Here is a 22,689-nt window from a genome sequence, read left to right on the forward strand (position 1 = left end):
ATAAAAAAAAAAAAAAAAAAGGCTGTCTTTAGGAGCCTGTGCATTTTGTGTTATTTTCAACCCCACCACTGCGTGTCTTAATTGGAAGAGCTTTGCTGCTTGGTGATTTTTAGGAGGAAAAATGGGCCTGAGCACTCCCAAGCTGTGATCCCAGTGCTGCTGCCTGGTCAGTCATTTCTCAGCCGTAGCAGTTGTGGAGGAAGCATTCACGAGTGCTTTTTGGGGGTCTGTCATTGGTTAGAGCTGGCTCACAGGCAGTGCTGCAGCCTCACCTGGCTGCTGCCCCCAGTGCAGGGGTGGAAGGTGGGTGACCTTGCAGAGCTCCCAGCACTGCTGGCACGGTGGGACCCAAAGAAATGTCCAAATTCCTGTTTTCAAACCCAGATGTCTGCCAGAGCCTCCCTGCCTTTCCAGTGATGACAAGAAATGGTAACAAAGGTCAGAGGGGATCAACAAGGAGCTCAACTGAAGTCTGTTTTCTGAAGGCCATGAACCACGAGAAGTGCTGGAGCAGTTTCCTCCCTGCCTCCCCAAAGGATGCATCAGCCAAAGGACTCTGTCATGGGCTTACAGATGTCCTGCTGGGTGCAGAAATACCAATTAATGCAAGGGCTGGCTGGTTCCAAGAGCAGCAAAATATGTGTCCTTTGCCTTAAGTGCAAGGATGAGCTCAGAAAGACACATTTCTTCCCCAGTTCCCTGCTGGGTTATGGACCCAAACCAGCCATTGCCTAATGTGCACCCAGTGTGAGCACTTACATTTATTTCCATACCCTGGTCTCCACACAGAGCACTGATTTCTTGGAGCTGCTTCCATAGATGTGATGGGGGAAAAGTTAAATTCTCCTAAAAGTGGATGATTTGTATCTCTAGCACCATCCTCATGATGTATTGCAGGTTTGTCTACCTGCACAGCTTTTTGATGTGGGATGCTTGAAAAAAACCTGCTTGACGACCTTCCAGAAGTCTTTGACAACACCAGGAGCTGCATGACTTTTGATGCACCCCCAAGCCGTGCTGCAGGTTCTCTTGGCAGCCAGAGCTGCATTTGATCTTGTGTTTTCTTTTCACCTGCTGTTCAGGAATTCCACTTTTTTGGCACTTAGATGCAATGAGGTCTGTTTAAACAGAGGAGGGAACACAGCACTAATATTTAAGTCTTGGCACAAAGGAAAGATTTTCTGTGGAAGGGAAAAAGGGAAAAAAAAATCCTGCTTCCAAATTTGAAGCATGGTTTCATTTATAGCTGGTATAAAAAGTATTCTGCTTTTGTGCTGGTTTATTCCTAGTCCAGCTGCTAATAGTCATGGCATATTAAAACAAAAACCCCTCAACCTTTGTTTTAATTATCTCAAAATGTGTCATTGGCCACTACTTTAAAGAAAAGGGGTGTGGGCAAGATCAGGCTGCCAGGTGCTCAAGTGTTTAATTTGCTTTGTAGACTTCAGTGAGAGTCTGCTCTGTAAGCACAGGAATCCAGGTTCACCGTGGAGAGGGTGGTCTGAGACAGTGTCACACTGGCAGGAAAGGCTGTGCCTCTGTCTGCTGGAAACACCATCACACATCCCTGCATCTGCCATGCCTCAGGTGTCTTACTGCAATTATTATTTATAGTCTAGAACATGGTTAATTCACACTATGACACAAGACCTAGGGCAGAGCAGTTTGCCAATAGCTGCACAGTAAACCAAGTGCAACAGGAACGAGATATTTAATTGCCCATTGACAATGGGGATTTCGAAATTTGGCAGTTCCTCATCTGTTACTAAAGAATCTGTAACCTATTTTCTAAAAATCAGAAGCTGTTTGTAATCTGAGGTTTCACAAATGCAAATAGCTGTAAATCTTCACTGTCTATGAATGATTAAAAAACAGGAGACACGTGAGGTTGTACTGAAGTTAAATCCAGACACGGATGGCAATTTTTCATTCTTCCAGGAAAGAGGATTGTGGCTATTCTGGTGCCAAATCAACCTTTTGGCGTGGTTTGCTCCATGCCCTGACTGCAGGGCTCTGAGCTAGGGCACAGCCGAGGCACCAGCTGGGAATCCCAGACAGGGAAGGGCTGGACCTGGAGCTGAGGGACTGGGGGGGGACAAGGCTCAGACATTTCATGTCCTGGAGTAAATTGCCAGGCATGAGCTTGTTCTGGCCAACTCTCAAGCAAAGCAGAGTCATGCCAGGATCCTAAATTCACGGGCAAGGAGTTTCAGGTTAATTTATTCATAGTACTAACATGATCTAAAAGTATCCTGCATTTTGCAGATTGAAGCCTCGAGCTGTTCCCTCTTCTGGATGAGACCAGATTGGACTTTTCAGCTAAAGCACGATGCCTTGGACACATGCACTGTACACCACAGCTGCCCCACCCTGGGGGAGCATTTGGATCCACGGCATTGCTGAATCTGGAAGCAAAGCTTTCTGCTCCAGCAGCGTGACAGCAGAGGCTGTGGCCCCTGCTGGGTCTCTGTCAGGCTGCTTGAACAGAAGAGAAAAGACCTCTGAAAAGCAGCAGGATTATGACACGGTTTGGGTGCCCAGATTTGAAGGTTTAAAACAGACATTTGTGCCTAATCAGCCAAAGTGAGTTATAAGATGTAAAGCACTTTTCCCTTCTCGCCCCAAAACATCCATCATGATGCTCTGTGCTGGTTCCAGGCTGCCAGTGGTCTCTTCTCTGAATTAATGCCTCCACCAGAGCAGGCAGTGCAGCTCTGCAGAGCCCTCAGCCACTGGCCCAGCTGGGCTGACACAATCCCTGCACGTGTCCACAGGTAGCAGCGGGGCAGAGGAGCCTCCCAGCCTCCCTGGCCACATGGAAATGTCCTAAAACACTTGTCTGCCCAAGGTGCAGAGTGTCAGGAGTGACAGCTCACATTAATTATGGACCATCCTTAAAATAGATTTGATTTCAGTAAGACAGAGGCCAAATGTAATACTTTGATATGAATATAATACTTTGATATTAATATACTCAATATGAAAAGACATATGTAATATCTGTATGTAAATACACATAGCAGTACCCCACACCACATGAGCTTCAGACTCTGTTTATATTTCCACTGCCCATAAATTATCCCAAATCTGGTAGCATGGCTGCAATGGAGCAACCTCTTCCCAGGGTGTTTAGTAGTGCACAATGTACAGCCTTCAAGGAGGAGCAGAATTTCACTTGTATAAATGAGTTAAAATAATGTGCTCTTCTTAGTCTGTTTCTGTAATTGTTTTGGTTTTTTTTCCTAACTAGGACTTGCATAATAATAAAAGAGATTTGACTAGAAACATAAAGTACATTTTAATGTGATCTCATTTATGAAAGTCTATCACTGGATACACATGGCAAGGAAATGAAAGTATTCTTATAACAGATTAATAGCCAAGATCAAATATTTCACTTTCTAATAGAGTCTGCCTATATGTGCTTTAAATTCTTTGCTAAATTTAAATTTAAAAGGGCTTTTCTGATGCCTTGAAAGCAAGCCACTGCCTGCCACATCATCCCCGATTTTCCATTACTGCTCACTGATGGTTTGCATTCATTAGCAGAGCACGGCTCCAGCACTGGTCTTCAGAGGAAGAAATTACTTTTTGCCTCAAGTAAAAAAGAAAAAGTGCTGTGAGCTACTTCCCAGCAGCCTGGCCACAGCAGGAGCAGCCAAGCCATGGGGGAGGAAGGTGTCCCTGGGGAGGGCCAGTCCAGGGACCACTGTGGCCCATCACAGAGGGAGGATGCAGCTGGGCCTTGCTCACCACAGAGTCCTTACACCCCCAAACAATAGATGCAGTGTCCAGATGCATTTAAAAGCATACATTTCTTTCCAGAATTCCTAGTTTAGGAGCCTTTTTGTCAGATTTAGTCCTTCTCTCCATAAATCCAGTAAGTCCTTAACCCGAGGTCCACTGGATCAACACCTCACATTCCCCAGTCTCTCTTCGGGCACTCGGCTACTTGCTGACTCCAAGCTGCAGCACAGCCCCTCTCTTTCACATGGATAGGTAAGTGCTGATGTAATTTGTCCATTCCTTTCATTAATTAACACCAGTTACATTGGTATCACTATAATAATGCATTAAGAGTTAGCACAAGCTGCGTAGTTCTTATTTAGAGTGCATCAGCATGAGTGTGACTGTAATGCTCTGAATCCACTCAGTGAAATGACATGGCTTGTACCAGCTCACTCTTAATCCAGCCTCAAAAAGCAAAAATTCTCTCTTTTTTGTTTTTTCCCCCACACTTGACTGGTCTTGAAGATTTCATAAAGCAAACCAAGAAATATCAACAGGACACTAACACAGCAGTGACACTCTGGGTTTATTTTTAGCCCAACACTCTGCCTGGTGTATCTCAGCTCATGCCCAATGTGTGTCACACAGAACTAAAGGAATTTGAAAGTGGCACTGCCAGAATGAACCCAGAATCCCCCTGAGCCCCCCTTTCTCATCTTAATTAAAGGCAGATGTAGATAGAGACTGTCTGTGCTGGGAAAGGGGCATCAGGACATGCTCTCTTCACACCACAGAGGAGATTTAGGGAGGGGAGAACCCTTAAACCACCTGTGTTTGCAGTGCTGCCTGCCTCATCCTGCTCTCTGGGCATGGAAAATGGGAAGTGATGGCTGGCTGAACAAACTTAACATATTTACCCTAAAACCAGGGGCAACAGCAGAGCTGAGCCAAGCACTGGTCCTGCTGCTGGGAGCTTTGCAGCCTGCCTGCCCCTCCCAAATTACCTCTGTGCTGGCAAGACACTTGGCTTCTCTGCATCCCTGGGCTGATTAATTGAAAAAAGAAAAAAGAAAAGCCAGGGCAAGATGAGAAATAGTGAGGCAGCGATCTGAGTCTGCATCTGCACTTTAATGTTGTGTGTGAGCGTCCCTGCATGCCTGGGAAATGCATTTTAGAAGCTTGGTGTTAATGGTTTTGGGTTTGGGCTGTGGAGCAGGGCTGGCACTGCCCATGGGAAGCAGCAGATCCCTCTGCTGGGCTCCAAGTGCCTCCTGTGTCGGTGCCCAGAGAGCCCAGGCACTGCCACGTGTGAGGCAATGACCGCATTTCAAACAGCAAATTAGTCATGGCAAATAAATAACTTTAGAACAAGAGCTGGCTGAGAACTGCGGTTCACATTACAGCAATATTTTTAAGTCTTGAGAATTTCCTTTTCTCTGCTCCAGTCTGGACAAAAAGTGTCATTAACCTCAAATACTGCTGCTCACACACAGGCAGGCTGGGTTTCTTTATTTGCCTAATGTTTTGGCTGGATTTCTGACCACCTTTAGCTTCCTTTTCTCCCCCTAATTCTTTTATTATTTTAGATGGATTGAGCTGAACAGACAACAAAATCATTAACTATTTAAAATCCATTGAAATAACCCAAATCGTTGTGAAAAGAAGGGCTGAGTCTGGCCTCTTGCCATATCCAGACACATAGTTTGTGTCTTTTGACAAGTTCATCCCTATTTTGTAGTGTGACTCCACAGAAACTCAAGCATTATCTAGTAGCTCCCATGGAAAACCACCAATTACTGCCAAAAGCCCCCTGGGCAGCCCGAAAAGCCTGGCAGGGCAAGAGCAGCACAGCCATCCCACACACCCTGGAGCACGTGGGGTCCTGCCTTGCCCCACTGGCTCTGGATGGGGATGGACAGGGGTTCTGGAGCAGCCTGATGCTGTCACAGCCAGGGCAAGGACAGACAAGGTTCGTTCCCCCTGTGAGGGAGGTGGGGGCACGGCCCCTGGGAAGTGGAGTGGAAGATCTGGAGCACTCACCCCTGCAATCTGGAGAGCAGCCACGGAGGGATGGCCACTGCAGCCCTTCACCCACGCTGGCTGCCCTGCAGCTGGGCTGGCAGGATGCTGCACACACCAAACTGCTGGCTGTGATAAGGGGATTCCTGCTGCCATCCACTGCAGCTCTGTCTCCCACGGGGAGGAGAGGCTCTGTTGACTCAGTTCTTCTGGTCTCATTTCCAAACAAGCTTGGGATTCATTTTCAAGTGATTCATTCCCTGCTTTGCAAGTGGTTCTTCTCCCACAACCAGCAGCAGGACTAATTCAGATGAGTTACACTGGGGGATGTTTAAAGGAACTTTTCCTGGCATGCTGGAAGAACCACAGTGCCATCAAAGTTCTTGTCCATGCACAGGGCTGATGAAGGGCTCTGGAATAACCCTTGAAGGTCTTATAGAGTATTTATAAAGTACTTCTAGAATATTTATAAAATAAGGAGGGATGGTGGAAATAAGTCACCATACCTTATATTATTATAATAATTATAATACATATAATTATAATAATTATTATTATATTAAAGACTAATAAAATCACCCCGAGAACATGCTAGAGAGACACCATGGTCTGTAAGTCTGGGGTATTTTTGGTTTAGTTTGGTTTTCTCTAGTTCTCAATATTTTTTTTCTCTGGGAGCTCAGTTGGAAAAGCTGATAGAGGGTGTATGAGCTCAACTTTTGGTGGATGAGGGTCCAGACCCCTTCTCATGCAGGTGCTGTTATGCTGAATGACTTTGAATGCCATGAAATTCTCTCTGTGGCATTTCTGATCACATTAGGACAAACCTTTCCATTTACCTTAACCCCACAGAATATTTCAGCAACATGTAATTCCAAGGAATCCCCTTTTCTTCTGGATTTTGGCAAACCTGGGGCTAGAGTTACCTGGAGACCTGAGGTTTAATATATGCCTTTCAGAAGAATACCAGTCAATACTCTGCTGAGAAAACTCCCTCCTGAGACAGGTATCATCAGGAGCTTGGGAGTTTTGCTTACAATCTGACTTTTAAACTACTGTGGAAAGGCACAGCTGAGTGACAGCACTGTCATCTCCAAACCCAACTGGGAAATCAGCTGCAGCTGATCAGAACGTGTCACAAGGGAAAGAAGCCTTTGCTGGCTGGGGACCACAAGCTGTGCTCCCAAAGCCAGATCCCAGGGTGGCGACCCTGTCCTGCACTGGGTTTTACTTACACTAAGTGAAACCTCATGGAAAGCTCTTCTGTGCTGTAACTTTCTTATTCTGTCTTTCTGGAGGTGTTTTGTCACCCATCCATCACTGCATGGCTAGGGCGGTGAAATATGTCCACCCACACAGCAGAGCACCTGTCCCTGCATGAAGATTTCCACAGAAGGCTCTTTTCTTCTCCCTCAGGTCTGATGCAGCTGCACTCTCTGGATGCTGTTATTCAGATTGAATTATTTCTAAGTCCCTGAGGGAGTAATCAATACCAGCAAAGTGATAAATATTAGCATGTGCCCCATGTGGTGCCTCAGGGCTTTCCTGCCTGCAGTGGGGACAGAGCTGGGACACACACACACACACACACAGACATGGAAAGGGATGGGGACACACACAGATGGAAAGGGAAAGGCACTGGTGTCTCTGAAACAGTGGCAGTCCATTGAGTGATGCCTGTGTCACATGAGGAGAACCCTCAGGAGGTCTCTGTGGCATGGGTGCAATCACAGCTACAGCTCAGAGGCTCAAGATGAAAGGCTCCAGGCCAATTGTTGCTCATGTCCACAGCTTCCTGCTGCTGTTTTATTCCTAATGATTTTCAGGGTTACATTTATATGCTGGCAAACACAGTTTAAAACACGTTGTAAATGCAAGCCTGTGTGGCAGCTCCCTCACGCATTCCGTGTGTCCCAGCATTGTCTCTTCCCACCTGTCCCCACAGGGGCCTGCGGTGTTCAGCTGGGCAGAAATGAAACTCCACAAAACTGATGTGACTTGGGAGAAGCTGAAAGATGATGTGTGGGTTTGTCCCATCCTTTCTGCTGTTCCTGCACTCTGAGCCTCATTCCTCTTCTGACCCAGGGGGAGCCTTACCCGGAGCTCTGATGCGAGGCCTGGCAGGATCACAGCCAGGGGTGCCCTGGCTGAGCTGCAGCTCCCACTGCCAGGGGAGCCCGTCCATCCTCATCTGGGAGCGATGGAACAGCCCCACTGCTCCTCCTGCTTGCAACTCATTACACAAATACTGAATAACCCCTCAGGCTGCTCCAGCACATGGAGTGATTTTGGTTTTTTCTCCCACTGGAGACACCGTGGCTGTTGTTCAGCAGGGTGCAGCTGGCAAGGGAAGGAGCTCTGTGGCTCCTCTTCATCTCTTTGCACCGGGAGGAGCAGCCCCAGCGCTCCCTGAGTACGTTGTGTTGGGTCTGACTGATAAAAAATCACATCTAATGAGAGATAAATGACTGGTTTTCACAGGAATTGTTCTATTCAATTGATCAGCTCCTCAGGAGATTGCTATTCTGGGACTCCAAGTCCTGTTTGAGGTTTTGGCACTAACAATGTTTGCACACAAGCACTGGGGGTGCCCAGCCCGAAGCTGGGAGTGCCCACAGGGCTGGCACACCCCAGGCAGCAGCCAGCACCTCCTGCCAGGAGGATGCTCTGTCTCCAAGGCAGAGAGCTGACACCTTCCCCAAACCTCGTGGCAGACAGAGAAGTAATTTTGGGATCACTCATTTTCCAGTCTCATTCCCTGCCTGCTGCATCATCCCCTGCCTGTTTGCATAAGGCACAAGGACTATTTTTAACAGGCAATTTGGTTTTATTAGTGACAAGGAGATAAATAAACACCCTGAACTATTGGTTCCTGTGCAAATAGCTTTGATTCAAAATCTTTCCATTTAAGGGCACAGTCAAAATAAAGTTCCCAAAAAAAGAATGTCATTTTCTAATTTTTTTTTCCCCAGTAGCCTCAGGGTTGGGTGCCTGCAGGGGCGGGGGAACACGGGAGATGGAGAAGCAATGCTTCCCTTGGAGCTCTGTCTGAGAGCTCAGATCTGCTCTGTGCACTTCCCAGAACTCTTTCAGATGGAATAAATCAGTCCTGGATTCCTTCAGATAGCCAAAATCTGTCATTTCCACTGTGCAACACCTGGTCCATCTCAGGGGCTGAGAAATAGCCCCCAAGACCAGCAGTGACCCTAACACTCCCAGAAAAGCTCTGGGAGGCTGCACAGAGCAGGAAAAGAGGATATTTTTTCTTGAGCTGGTAGCTGTGGATGCTTTAGTCCCCCAGATCAAATCTCACTACATCTAACTCTGCTGGACTATTTTATCCTCAGTACATTCTTTGTAGGCAGACATGGTTGTAGCAAAGCATCACTGAATTCATATACCTAATGTTTTTCTTATTAAACAAAAAAATATGAAGGCAGAGCAAACAATTAATCCAATGTATATTAATTCTTTCAATCCTGAATAAAAGGGATGGAAGAAATATATAAAGAAATACTGACAATTTACATTCCTCCATGAACCTCAATGATTTCCCATCCAAAGAATCAGGGCTTGGCTCAGCACCATTTTACATGGATTTAACCAACATTTAAAGGTCCATTGTTTGAAAACAGTCCAAAACCCCAGCAGGTTCCATGGCTCTGTTTTCTCCAGCCCTGTTTACCTGCACACCCAGCAGCACTAGCCCTGTGCCCCACATGGAGCCACGAGGAGCTGGGGCTTTTTCCAGCTGTACTTTTGGGGGAAATGAGGCTTTCTTCCTGTAAACTGTTCACATGAAGCAGATGGATCTGATTTCCCATGGCAAGGACTGGCCTCTTGCTGGGATTCCTCCACGAGCACCTGAGGGATGGACAGAGGTCCCCAGAGCAGGAGCCTGGGCAGGGCTTGCCCAGGGCTTGTGATCAGTGCAGCTCAGCTCCAGCACATCTCTGCTGCTCTGCCCCCACAGCACTGCAGGAACATTTCCTTTCTTCAGGTAAAACACACAATATCTCCGTTTTTAACCTTGCTGCTGGGTTCTAGAGTAAATTCCTGCGGAATCCAGTTTAATGTCTGTTTTAAGGAAAGATAAAAGACAACAGAAAAAAAATCCCAGACAAACATGATTTTAATTTCAATCTGACAAAAAAATAATCCTGTTTGATCCCAGATGGGAACTGTTGGCTGTCTATTTTCCTATTTATTTTTTTTGTTTATCAGCTCCACATTAACTCACTGAAATGTTTTGTTATTCTCCATTTAACCATTAAACTGAAAGATTGGTCTGATCCAGAGCCTAACATGATCTAGGTGGAAACACAGATGGAAACACATCCCTCAGTGCACAGAACACAGCACTGGATTTCTCACAGTGTGTCAGCTCACAGAAGGCAGATCCTGCCTTAGATTTTTGGCCAGCCTACCTGATTCTGAAGGGGGAAAAACCCCACAGGGGTGTGAGGTACTCACTGCTTTGGCTTCCTCTGTACTTCTGGAGCAGAAATAGCTGACTGTAAAATTTTCTGCTTATTTTCCCCTTCAGATTGCTCACATCAGAGACAGCAGGAATGAATTTGGCCCTCACTTGTTTCCAAACACTGCAGCTGCAGCAGGATTGCTCACTCGGTATCAGACTGCTTTGCCTGGGACATTCACGGCCTCAGCATTCGATCAACAATGCACTGTCCATTGCTTTTCCCAAATAATCCCTATTTACAACCAAAAAGCTGGCCCCTACTTCCTTAAACAACACCATCTGTAGTGCTTTAAGTCTTTCATTTTCCTCTAGGTAATCTGAAATAAAGAGAGAGGGGCAAGAGTGTAACCAAATGTCTCAGCCATGAGAGCCTGGACCTCAACTCCAGGGGCCTTAGAATCAAACCTTATATATCTCAGCAATTTATAACCTGATTTACTGGTGCTGTACAGCTCTCTCCTCCTCATGAGGGGGAAAGTATATATCCTTTACAATGCAATAATGGCCCTGTCTGATAAAGCAATAAAAAATGGGAGATTTAACAATATATGCCCTTTCCGTGTGCCCTACAGATTTAGACTTTGATGCAAATATTTATGCACTTAATTTATTGTCTTGATTTTCTGCCATATTGGGGAACTCCCACCACAGGAGGATTAATTTTCTTTACATAATATTCTGTCCATCTGTCCTTGTGTCAAGTGGCAAGTTCACTTCCAAGGTGGACTTAATTATCATTGATGTATAGAAACCCCACAAATGGCAAAATGCCAAGAGAGGGACAAGTGGGTTGCACTGAACAAGGGATCAAAGTGGGGAGAAAGAAGCACATTCTGTCTTTTTTCAAGAGCTGGAGGTTTAATTAGCAATTCTTAGCTAATTAAGTGTCTGTTGATCTCCAGGATGGAGAAGGGCAGCAGGGAGGAGCAGCACTGCCATTCCCACTGCACAGGCAGTGATGGATGTGCTGCTGCTGGGACACAGCCAGAGCAGTGCCCCTGATGAGGCACAACCTAAATGCACCAAACCTTCACGTGCAGGGCACTTCACATCTGTTCAGGGGGAGCTGGGCTTTGCTGTAAGGGCTTGGTAAGGCAAACAAGCACAATAAACCTTAAAGGTTGGCAGGAAAGAGGAAAAGGGCAGAAGTCACAAGCTAAACATAAACTAATGCAAGGCAGCAGTGGGAGCAGAAGGTGGGATTTGAGTTGTATCCCCATGGCCCAGCTCCTGCAGCCCCATGAGCTTCTCCCAGCAAAAGCAGCAAACCCTGGGGCTCCATCCCAGGGCTGTGTGCCCACAAGAGCTCCAGGCAAGCCCTGTGTGCTGCCTCCTCCACAGGACACTCTGACACCAAGGGCAAAGGCCTCTCCACAGCTGAACCCCCCTACCAAGAGATTAACTCTGTATATTTATATCCAGAACTCTATGTATCTATATATAATGTATATCTGTGTCTCCAGACTCCAGATACATGCACATACACTTTTACACTTTATTCTACACTCTGTATATAGTGCAGAACATATAAATAATGGTATATATGGACAGTGAAATAAAGCCCTAGCAAAAACAGGGGCAAAGCAGCTTGTTGTGTCTGCCTGGAAGGGATGGGACCCCTAAAAAGCACGAGTCATTTGTTACCCTATGCAAGACCAAATCTGACTGCTTGCAGACCATTTCATTAAAAGCAGACTCGGGAGCTTCATGAAAAACCCAAATATTAAACTGATCCATGTGGTGTACAAACACAAACAGGCTTGTTGCTAAAGCCACCTCAACCTCTGGGCATGTGATAACTTCCTGAACTGAACATAGATAAAAACATGTTTCCAGCAAAAGGACAACCTACAGCAGCTCTGGTTTCTGGGAACTCTTTCCATGGACCATAGAGATTAAATATTCTTGCCCTTCTTCAGCACAGCCCTGATGGCTCTGAGTGCTTTACCTATTCAGCTGCCTTTACCTCAGCCCACGAGTTTGCTCACCTTTACCCCTCTGATTTCCCCAGCCCATGCAGAGCAGTGAGTGAGTGGCTTTGTGGGGCTGAGCTGCCCCTGGAGCCAGCCCAAGCACAGGCACAGGCGAGTGACATCCACAGGCACAGGCGAGTGACATCCACAGGCACAGGTGAGTGACATCCACAGGCACTGCTGGATGCAAAGGCAGCTCTCCTGCTGAGCCAGGTGCCCAGTTAGTACACCTCATTGCAAAGAGGGATTTCCCAGGTTTCTGTGCCTCTGAGCAGCTAAATGCCTCTGGAGAAACCTGTGGGACTGAATATGTGAGTAGCTCCACCGAGCCCCAAGTCTGCCTGTGTTTAATGGCTCCAGGATTTATAGAGCTTCCTGCAAGAAACCAGGGAAGATAAGGGTTTATCTGTAACTTCAGCTTGAGCTACAGGGATATTATTGTACAGAACCACACAAGGCACCCGTTTCCTTTATGATGCAGAGGACCTAAAAAGACAGGTGTAATGAAAAAAGGAAGCAGCACAGCACTTCCGTGGGAGGTTATGGCAAAGCTAAGCCAGTCCTTACAGCCCTGGGAAAACTCTGCCAGCCCCAGAATGTTATGCAGAGAGCACTGCCACTGTATTTTCCTCTATTTAGCTGCACATTTTTCAGACCATTCTGATTAAGTCCTACAATACGAGCAGCTGGAGCCTGTTGTACTGACCTGTGCACTGAGATTTTGAGTGCTTGGAATAACAGGGTTGTGTTAATGTCAGTGAGGAATTTCAGAGAGGGAGTGTTTTTCTGGCACAATTCTGCTGCAGCGAGACCCTGATAGCTGTGCATGTCCCTCCCCAGAGAAGAAAGGCACAAATGGCAGTGGGATCCCTCTGCACCACAGCCTGACCCCGACGGGAAGCACATGGAGCAAACACACAGCCCATGGTGTATGAACACCCCCACACACCAGCTATCCCCAGCAAAAGTGCTGCTGCTTCTGCTTTGTTCCTCCCAAGATTCCTGCTGGAGAAGCCTGTGCCAATGCTCTGTAAACCTTGATTGCTATTGTGGCTGTGAAGCAAGCTGTGTATTTCCAATATTGTCCCACCCCTGGAAAATAACACCACAGCTGTACTCCCAGGGTAACAGGAGAGGACCTCAGAGTGCTCCCAGGTGTGCTCAGTGGGGAAGGACAGAGCAGGGACAGCATCCAGCCTTTCCTCTGCCTGCCTGCATCCTGGTGGGACACAGGTGGCTCTGAGCTGACTGATCTGACAACACCCACAAAGCATCACAGCAGGTCAGGCTGGGAGATGAAAATGTGTCACATACCTTTTCCCTCCCAAAATCCAGTGGGGTAATGAGCACTGGGGCTGGGTACAGGAACACCCCTTTGCCTCACCTCCAAGCCCCTGCTTTGTGCTCTCCTCCTCTGATGGGAAGTGCATGAATTCTACCCCCAGCACACACACAGAAACCACACTCCTGCAGTTACCAGGGAATTTCATGTGACTGCCACTGGTGACAATGTTCTAGGCAATATGATGTGGAAAATATGCAGAGATGCTCTCAAAGCATATTTTTTCCTGCCCTGTGTATAGCTTCTTTTGTTAATAATTTTCTTGTGATAACTGGGACATCAAATTATTTTGGAGTTGTTCTCAAAGGTGTATAGATACTTCATTTTTGTGCTGACAGCTTTAATTATTCAGCACACTGTAGCACTGGATGAAATATAATCACAACAAAGGGCTCCTAACACCACAAGTAATAGCCAATTGTAAGGATGGCATGTTAAAATCAGCAGTGAAAAACAGTTTATACTCTCTGACCTCTACCCAGTCAAATCCTCCTGTTGCTATAGTTGCTGTTCTAGAAAGAGTGTTATTTCTCTCAGCTGAGAGTCACTTGTGAGACAAAAGGAAAACACTGCCTTTCTTTGAATCTTTTCTGTGGTCCCTAGTCATTATATCTTATCAGTGGACTGATTATTCATTTAAAACGCAAACCTATTAAAAAATGTAATTTTCTGTCGTACCTCACTTGACACACATTTCCCATTTACTCCTGTGGAGATGCAGTGTCTCTTTAACATCTTTAAAATTCATGTGGAGTAGAAAGCAGCTCAGTCTCGAGTGTGATGTAAGCAGTGGATGTTGCTCAGAACTGAACTCCCCCAGTCCTTGGTGGGTGGCTCCACAGCTGCAAACGTTGAACTCACCCTGCAGGAAAAGTGTCCCAGGAGACCCAAACCCATCTGAAATGACCCCAAAGTTCACAAGTGTCCCACACTGGGCAAGCACAGGAAAGCTCAAACATGAGTGGGAAGATGCTGCAAAGTGCTCCTAAAAGCCTGCAGAAATTGGGTGCAGCAGCACCAGGGGCAGGACCTTTGTCTACAGCCATGGGCATGAGATGAGGTCAAGGAACAGCAAAGGACATCCCACCTGACAGAGGAGCAAGCCCTTACAGCATCTGAGCCACTCCCTGGGCTGCTCATAAATACCTTTTAAAGTATTTTTCAGTATTGGAGCAGGTAGAAGTCCAGGCTGGAAAATAATTACACCTAAATAAAAATGGAAAGAAGAACGTGCTGAGGAAGAGGACCTTGCCAAAGCCCTTGGTTGAAATGTGCAGTTGGGTTCCTGTCTGGCAAAACTCAAAAATACTGTCTGGGAAATTCACTTAGTTAAGAAGAGAAGGAAGAGTAAGAGTAAGTAATGAAGGTTCACATTATCCTTTGAGCCTGGCATCTGCTTAAATCAGCTCATTTGATCTCTACTTTCTCCTTTAATCTGAGCAGTTCTGAAAGAGTTATTACAGGACATGTGTCTCTGTTCTGGTTTGCCTCTTTTTGTCCTACTATTTATCCAATTAATTTATTTGTTCTGCATTTTAGATTCCTTTGTCTGCTTTTACCAATTTTCTCTCCATGCATTGTCTCATCTTTCTGCCCTTGCTCTCACTCCTTCCCACGTAGGCTTGTTTTGGATGTAATTTTTTTTTTTTAGTAATGGAATTTCCAAACTTTTTCTGAAGACTGAAATGGTTTTGTCATGGTCAGAGGACAAAGCCAGCCCAGATGCCCTGCAGAGTTAGAACCCAGGGTGCTGGCATCTCCTGTTTGCTCTCCCTGGGTCCCACCCAGCTCTGAACCCAGTCTCCTCATCCCCAGCTCCCCCAGGTCTCTGATTCCTCCTCCCAGCTCTGCAGATTCATTGGGAGCCTGGATAATTTAAGAGCTGTCCAGGGCAATACACAGAGGTGAACAAAACGTGCCCAAAGCTAAGTTCCCACCCATTTTTATTGCCACTGTGTCACCAGAGAGCCCCATGTCTCGGCAGGGATGGCCAGGTACTTGCTCATGATGGTTTCCACACAGGTGACACATTCAGTGTTCAATCCTTCTTCAGTTATTTGAAAACCTGGAAATTTTCACTGCCAGGTGCCAGGGGTCACTTTACAGCAGGAAAAGCTGTGTAAGAATTCAGAAGCATGGAAGTGAACATTCTACTTCTACACCAAAAATTCTCTTCCACCAGCCCACTGCTGGCTCTGTGGAAAAGGGCTCTCAAGGCTAGATACATTATCAAAGTTTAAATTAGGTCCATTGAATTTTATTAGCAATTTTCTACTTTGTTAGCAATTTCATGCTGCCTATTAATATTTATTTTTAATATATTGTTATCACTCATCACAAAAGGCTAATCCTGTTAGCGCTTTCCATATTGTATTACAGAAAACAAACCAGAAGGCTGTGATTCCTCACCCTGCCATTTCTATGTATTTATGGACACGTATCTCTCCCTGAGCACTCCCAGCCTGCTCTGCCCAAGAGGCCAAGGCAGGGCTGGTTGGAAGGAGCCACACAAAACATGCTCGAGTGTGTGAAAGTGAGAGATGAGCTCTTTGTAGGTGAAGTTCTGAGATGCTCTTTCATAGGCAGGAGCATCCTATCAAATCTGATCAAAAGCAATGTTAGGATTTAAAAGAAAAAAGGTAAATATTTCCAACAGCCAATACTATCATACTTAAATTTGATTCTTAAATTAAATTACAAATAGATTCACTTTAGTGAAACCATCAATGAAATATCCATGGATGACTGAATCATTCATTCACTGTAAATACTACAAGACATTTCCTGTAAGGGACATTCATGCCCATGGATACATTTACAAAATACACTGAGTACAGTATTTAAGATGGAAGCATAATACTCCTGCTCCTCATGAGCAGAGAATGGAGGTCAGACTTTGGGATATGATCTCTGAACTTTTCCTTTCTTTTCTCCTTCACACCCTGGAATTCATTATGGGGTATAAAACAGTAACACCAGAAGGTGGCAATTACTGACAAACTCTGCAAGAAGTGGTTTGTGCTCAGTTCTTGTGCCCCATGTACCGAGCTGAGCCCTGGGCTGCTGGAGAGGAACACAGCACTAAAATATGGGAAGAAATCACTATGATGTACTGCAGTATCTCACAATGAAAAGGCCCAAATGTTTGTGCTGTGCAGAGTCAGTTTTCACCCTGGTGCTTTAATTGCATTCAGAACTTTCAGGTTTCATTATGTTGTTTTCACTGCCACATCTGGGACCACACTAACATGGCTCCCATTTAATCCAGGGACTATCAAGAGATGGAGAAAGGGGTATATCTTCTGCACAGTGCCTGTGAAATTACCCTTATCCTTTGATATATTAAAATTGAAGTGCTATAAATTTCTGTTGTCATGGAGATATTTTCCATGCCACTTCATGATTGGCCATCAGAATTCACTTTCCTTTGGGTTTTCCAGCCTAATTAACTGCTATATTTTTGCTGGCAGAGAGGAAAAACCCACATGAACAGCTTTTGGACTGTGACTTCCTCCCTTACGGAACAAATTTCATTTTTGTATACTATTAAAGGTAAAATGCATTAGCATGGCTGGCATTTCTAGCACAGAAAAGGCAGCAGGGCTCTGGCAGGAGCAGGTTTGAGCATGGAGATGTTTTTTGGGTCTCCTGAGCTGGAAGCAGGGCAGCCTTGGGCAGGGCTGTATGTTCCCAGGGCAGGGAGAGGGGATGGAGCAGGACACAGCCACACAAACCTGGGCACCATCACTGCAGCCACGGGGGGACCTCAAAGCCCAGCAGAACAGCAGCAGCACTCCTGACACACAAAGACAAACTCAGGGACCTCTGGGCAGGGTCCAAAGCAGGCTTCTGCCAATTATAACAATGTTCTGTTTACTCCTTTGTTTTCTTAGTCCTTGTGTCTCTGGCTTCTCCTTAATTTATTTTGGAATTCAAGGATGATTGATCAAGTCTGTCAGACTTGGAGAGCGGGCAGGAACAAACTCACTCATTTAAATTGATATCTCCACAAAATTTCAGGCTACCTGTACCCTTCCAGAACCTGCATGGTCAGGTGCTATTTCAAGAAAATGTCTGGTGGTAGAGGTTCATCCTACCCACTCCCTAGTGATGTGGTTGATTATAAATTCAAAGCTAATTTATGTGCTGCTGTACAGTCTGTAACATGGACAGGCTTGGAGTTCAGCTTCCCCTATGCTTTTCAAATCAGAATGTCTTTGATGTACTTCTCTTCCTGCCTTTGAACATTTAGAGTCCATTGGCAACGAACTGAATGATTTGGTACTAAATAGACACCCCTCTCTTTCCCCCCAAGAGAATTAGCATCAGGTCTTAATTTACTAATGGACTATAGACATCCATTAATGGAGTAATTAATTCAGTGCTAAAGTGCCTGTAAGACAGAACCACGCTGAGTGCACGGGGAAAAAAATTACAAGTGACATCTTCCCAGTGAGCATCACAGGGTTTTGGTGGAAAAGTTAATTTAACAATGAAATAATGGTGTACTTTATTCCTTGTCTACAGCTCTGTGTCTAATTGCAGCATTTGACAACAATCCTATGCTCAGTTCTCAAGTTTTGGACACGGGTCCAGATTTTTCCATCTTCCAGCAATCAAACACGGAGGTGGTTCAGGCCAGCCTAAACAGCTCCCTCAGTTTGGCAGCGGGCAGGGGGTTGGCTCCTGGCCCAGATAATGACCCAGAGACAGCACAGGCAGCCATGGCACCCCATCCACGGCACCAACTGTCTGTGCATCCCCTGCCAGGGCCTTGCCTCTTCCAAAAGCAGCCCATCCTGCAGCCTCCTTCCATCGCTCCCTCGCCCCTGGGGCTGCTGCTGCTGAAGGAGCTGGGTTCAAGGGCCTGGGAGCTCATCCTCAGCCTCTCCAAACATCACCCTGCTCCTACAAAGCACTGCCCAGTCCTTGTCACACTGGTGACAAAGCAGCTGCTTCTATTGGTACTTCAAGAGGACAAGGACACGTGCTCCTCACCTTCCAGATTCCCTCTGCTGATTGAAATTAGCTGCCTTCCTGAAAATAATTGCTGCCAGAGGCAATTATTACAATTAAAGTGTTTACTAAGGGTTTGAAATGCCCAGGCTAAGCTAGGCATCTCATGCCAGGTCATGAATGAATTTAATTAGGCATTATTTAGAACTGCATCTTGGTTCATAAATTAAACACCTTTCCAGTCCTGTTCATTTGTGAGGTATCCATTGCATTCCAATGAGAAAGACAAATGAGCAACAGAGCAGTTTTCACTTAGAGCCATTCAAAGCTCTGTGAAGCAATCAGTTTGTTGTTTTGTTTTTTTTTAATGCTACATTACATATTTTAGGAACACACCAGCCAATTCAAACAAACACACCAAACTAATGAGGCATTAACAATTATGTGAGTTCAGAGTTGACATGAGCTTTCCAATGGATTTCATGTGGCAGAATTCCATTTGGATGAAGAAGCTGGGCTACAGAGGATACCACAATCTTGAAAAAAACTGCACCAGGTTATTATTTCTGCCTTTATGGGTGCTGTTTACATGGCTTCTATCATCACTTGCTCCTCAGCTCAGAACACAAGCATGCTCTTGTGCTGCACAAGATTAACACTTAACTGATTGCTCTTAACTGCAAAAACCCTGCAGGCAGTGACGACTGCCTGGTCTGATTGCATCAATAGAACAATGATTTCATTAAAGCTTTTCATGCTGCACTATCAACATGAAGGGATGATGTGGGTTTTTCAGTCTCTGTGTTACCTGTGGTGCTTATTAGTGACTGCTCGGGCAGGATTGTGGAATTACACAGAGGAAAGGATACAAGCAACCCACCATCTGCTGATGGTTTATTGTGTGCACAAAGCAGGCAGCACCAGTTGTGCTATGCCTTGTTCAGCCTCAAAATAGCACTCTGGATGTGTAAATATGTGCAGCACAGGAAAGGTTCATGAGCTGAGAAGTTTCTGATCATCCAGCTCCAGCTGAATGGTTTGGCTGCCCCTGAGCCACACCCTGAGCATGTCCTGGTTTGTTCTCCACACAAATCCTTTATGAACACCTTTGCCTTCAAGACCATGTTTTCTTTTAAAAACAGGCAAAGGGGTTGCATGTGGTGTGGCTGCACAGAGCAGGTGTGAAGGCACCATTTGGAGGGGGCTGGAGAGCCTTGGTTACTGTGTGCCTTGGCATGCTGAGCTCCACAGGCTCAAGAAACTCCATTTCACCTTGCTCAGAGTCTGCATCCTCCCAGCCAAGGCTTCAGAGGGGCCATGCTATTGTCTTCTCTGAACAGCCCTCTTGCAGCAGCCTCTCCTGCTCACAGCACAGCCTCCTCCTCCAGACACAGCAGCAATTCCAGTGCCAGGGAGGTGCCTTTGTCTCCTGTTTGTCAGCAGCTGAGTGCCACCAGCCCCAGGAGCCTGTGCCCCGCTCTGCTGGAACTAAAGCAGCTCAGCTCCCAGCAATGAATTCACCTTCAGAGTTCTGTGGTCCGAGTGTGACACAGACACACTAGACTGGAAACCCCTTTGTCAGTCAGAGCTGATGAAGGAGCTCAGTGCACAGAGCATTATGCACATCGTGAATATGCATGGCAGGGCGAGCATGCTTGGCACAAATGCACACACATCAGATGGGCTCCAGCAGGAACTTCATGTTCCAGGTGGGCCTGTGTGTGATAACCTCTGAGCCTGGCCCTACAGAGACATGTTAGCCATAAACTCGTGTGCACTTAGATCTGCTGCTGCTTTTCTTACCCACGTCTGCTGCTGGATCAGGCCCTCAGATATTTTTTAGGTGCTAAAATAAACATTAAAGGCATCAGAAGCATTTTGAAAGTTGGTGTCTTGGCATTTTTCTCTAATTCTACCACTGAAGAGAGGAATATGGTGGTTTTTTTCAAAGCACAGCTTCTTCAAATGGATAGAATGGATCAAAAGAGATCAGAGATGGCTATAAATATCATACTTAAATTTCCTGCAAACAGAAAGCAACTGTGTGTCGATTGGAGCTGTGTTTACTCCCAGTGTTACCAACAGCCACAGCTGGGCTGGCACAGAGAGGAGCACAGAAATCTCCCCCGAGGCTCTTGCCTCTGCAATTTTAACAGGCTACTCTGGCAAACTTTATCGAGTCTCTAGTAAATAATTTTTAAGAGGTGATATGCAGGCTTGAGCCAGCTATGCTCAGCACTCTGGGTTTTTTTCCTTGCAATCAATTGTCCATAAAGTTGTAAGCTGATTTTTATCTTCCTAGCACACTTACCTAGTGTTAATGGGATGGGGTAGGGGAAATTAAAAACCCAGAGAAGATGATGACAGTGTAATAGCAAAAAAGGAGCCTCTTCCTACTTTGTGAAGTTCATTCTGGGTTGAGAAAGGAGCAGCCTAGACAGAAATGAGGCCCCTCCCTGCACTCTTGGCTGGGTGTAATATTCACACATTTATCAGTCATCGTGCACTCGTGACCATGAGCCCTCCAGCCCAGCTGAGCCAGCCCTGCTTGTCCCACCCTCACATCAGCTCCAGTCTGGAGAAGAAATGCCCCAAAATGCCTGTGAACACAGCACTGTGTCCCAGAACCATCCAGTTCACTCCAGCCTGAGACCTGGGTGGTGAAAGCACAATTCTTCATAACTGACCTTCCAACACAGCAGTGAAACTCCATTTTACACCCACCAGAGCCCCAGCCTGAGCGAGGACTCTCTTTCCACAGCACAAGAGGGCTTGCTCTGTGGCAGCTGATCACTCCACAACCTGCAGGAACTGCTAAAGTTGCTTTCCTTTGGCCTTTGATCCCTGTTTTTAACAGGGATCGAGCATATTGCTTTTAAACCTCAAGCCAAAATTCACCCAAGGAATGTCCTGAATCACAAAGCCTCAGTGCCTGCCCTCAAACCATCCCAGTGTTATCAGAGGCAGCCAGGGACCCTCCCCAGCCACCCTCCCCTGGTGTTGGGGAACAGCAGCAGAACAAGGGGCCACGATGCAGGTGGAGCACAAAGGGGAGCAGGACACATCATCTCAGGGGCTGCTAAACCGCTCAGCAGCATCTCACAGCCTGTGAACTGTGAACTGTGCACAGCCATCAAACACCCAGCCAGAAGCAAAAGATCTGTGAAGTTTAAAAATCTCCAACAAAAGCTTTTCCCCCCTCTTCAAGGCCAAGGAAACAAGTCAGCCTTGCAGCATGAGGCAGAGAGGAGAAAAGAGACAAAAAAAAAAAAAGGAAAAAAAAGAAAAAGACCTCCTAATTAGAGCAAGATTCAATAAGCCCTAGGCTTGTTTTAAAATGAAAATGCTACCACTTCTTCTGCAGCAGTGACCTTACTTTTGCCTTGAGGATTAATACAAAGCACAGAGGCATTTGCAGTCAATGTTTTCAGTGGAATTGCCCGAGAGCATGTGAAGTTTGGAGGATACTGTCTTTTTGGGTCAGGTTGGAGTTGTCTCACAGAGATTCCAACTCATTTTCTTCCATTTTCTTTAACTGTCTATCAGCTTTGTGTCACTCACAATGCTCATTTCAGTACCCAGCCTTTGTGGCTCCCAAATATCTTATTAACATCCATTAAATCCCACAGCTCCCTATGGGGACAGAAGAAACATCACTCCCTTCCAGGTGCAGTGTGAAGCTGCAGGCTGCAGCTGTGCCAGATTTATCAGATTTTAATCAGATTTAAATCAGACTTTTGTTTCTCTTCAGACCTGGTTGCTATGTATGACAGCAGTTAATTTATACACACCTGACCCAGGTATAATTAGCTGAGAATATGAGATATTATTCAATATATTATTAAGTGAATGAGATAATAATTTTCCTATGGGTTTGCATAATATAGCAGGATGAGGAGGAACTAATCTCTACATCCAGCTCCCACCTGCCAGCTCAATATTAATATAATTACTTAATATATTTTATGTTATATCAATGATATATTAATACATATATTAATGCAATAAAAATACCTATAATATTTGCAATTACAAACCCTCAGGATTCACATAACCACACAGCCATCTCCTTCCTGAAGAGCCATTCATCCCCCATGGTGTGACCAAGGGCACGATCTGATACACTGCAATTTCACCTTCTTCTCCATAGCCCCACACTGCTCAAATTCCCAGAGTTTTCCAAAGATCCC

Source organism: Cyanistes caeruleus, chromosome 17, assembly GCF_971803275.1.
Source record: "Cyanistes caeruleus chromosome 17, bCyaCae1.hap1.1, whole genome shotgun sequence".
NCBI classification, from domain to species: Eukaryota; Metazoa; Chordata; class Aves; order Passeriformes; family Paridae; genus Cyanistes; species Cyanistes caeruleus.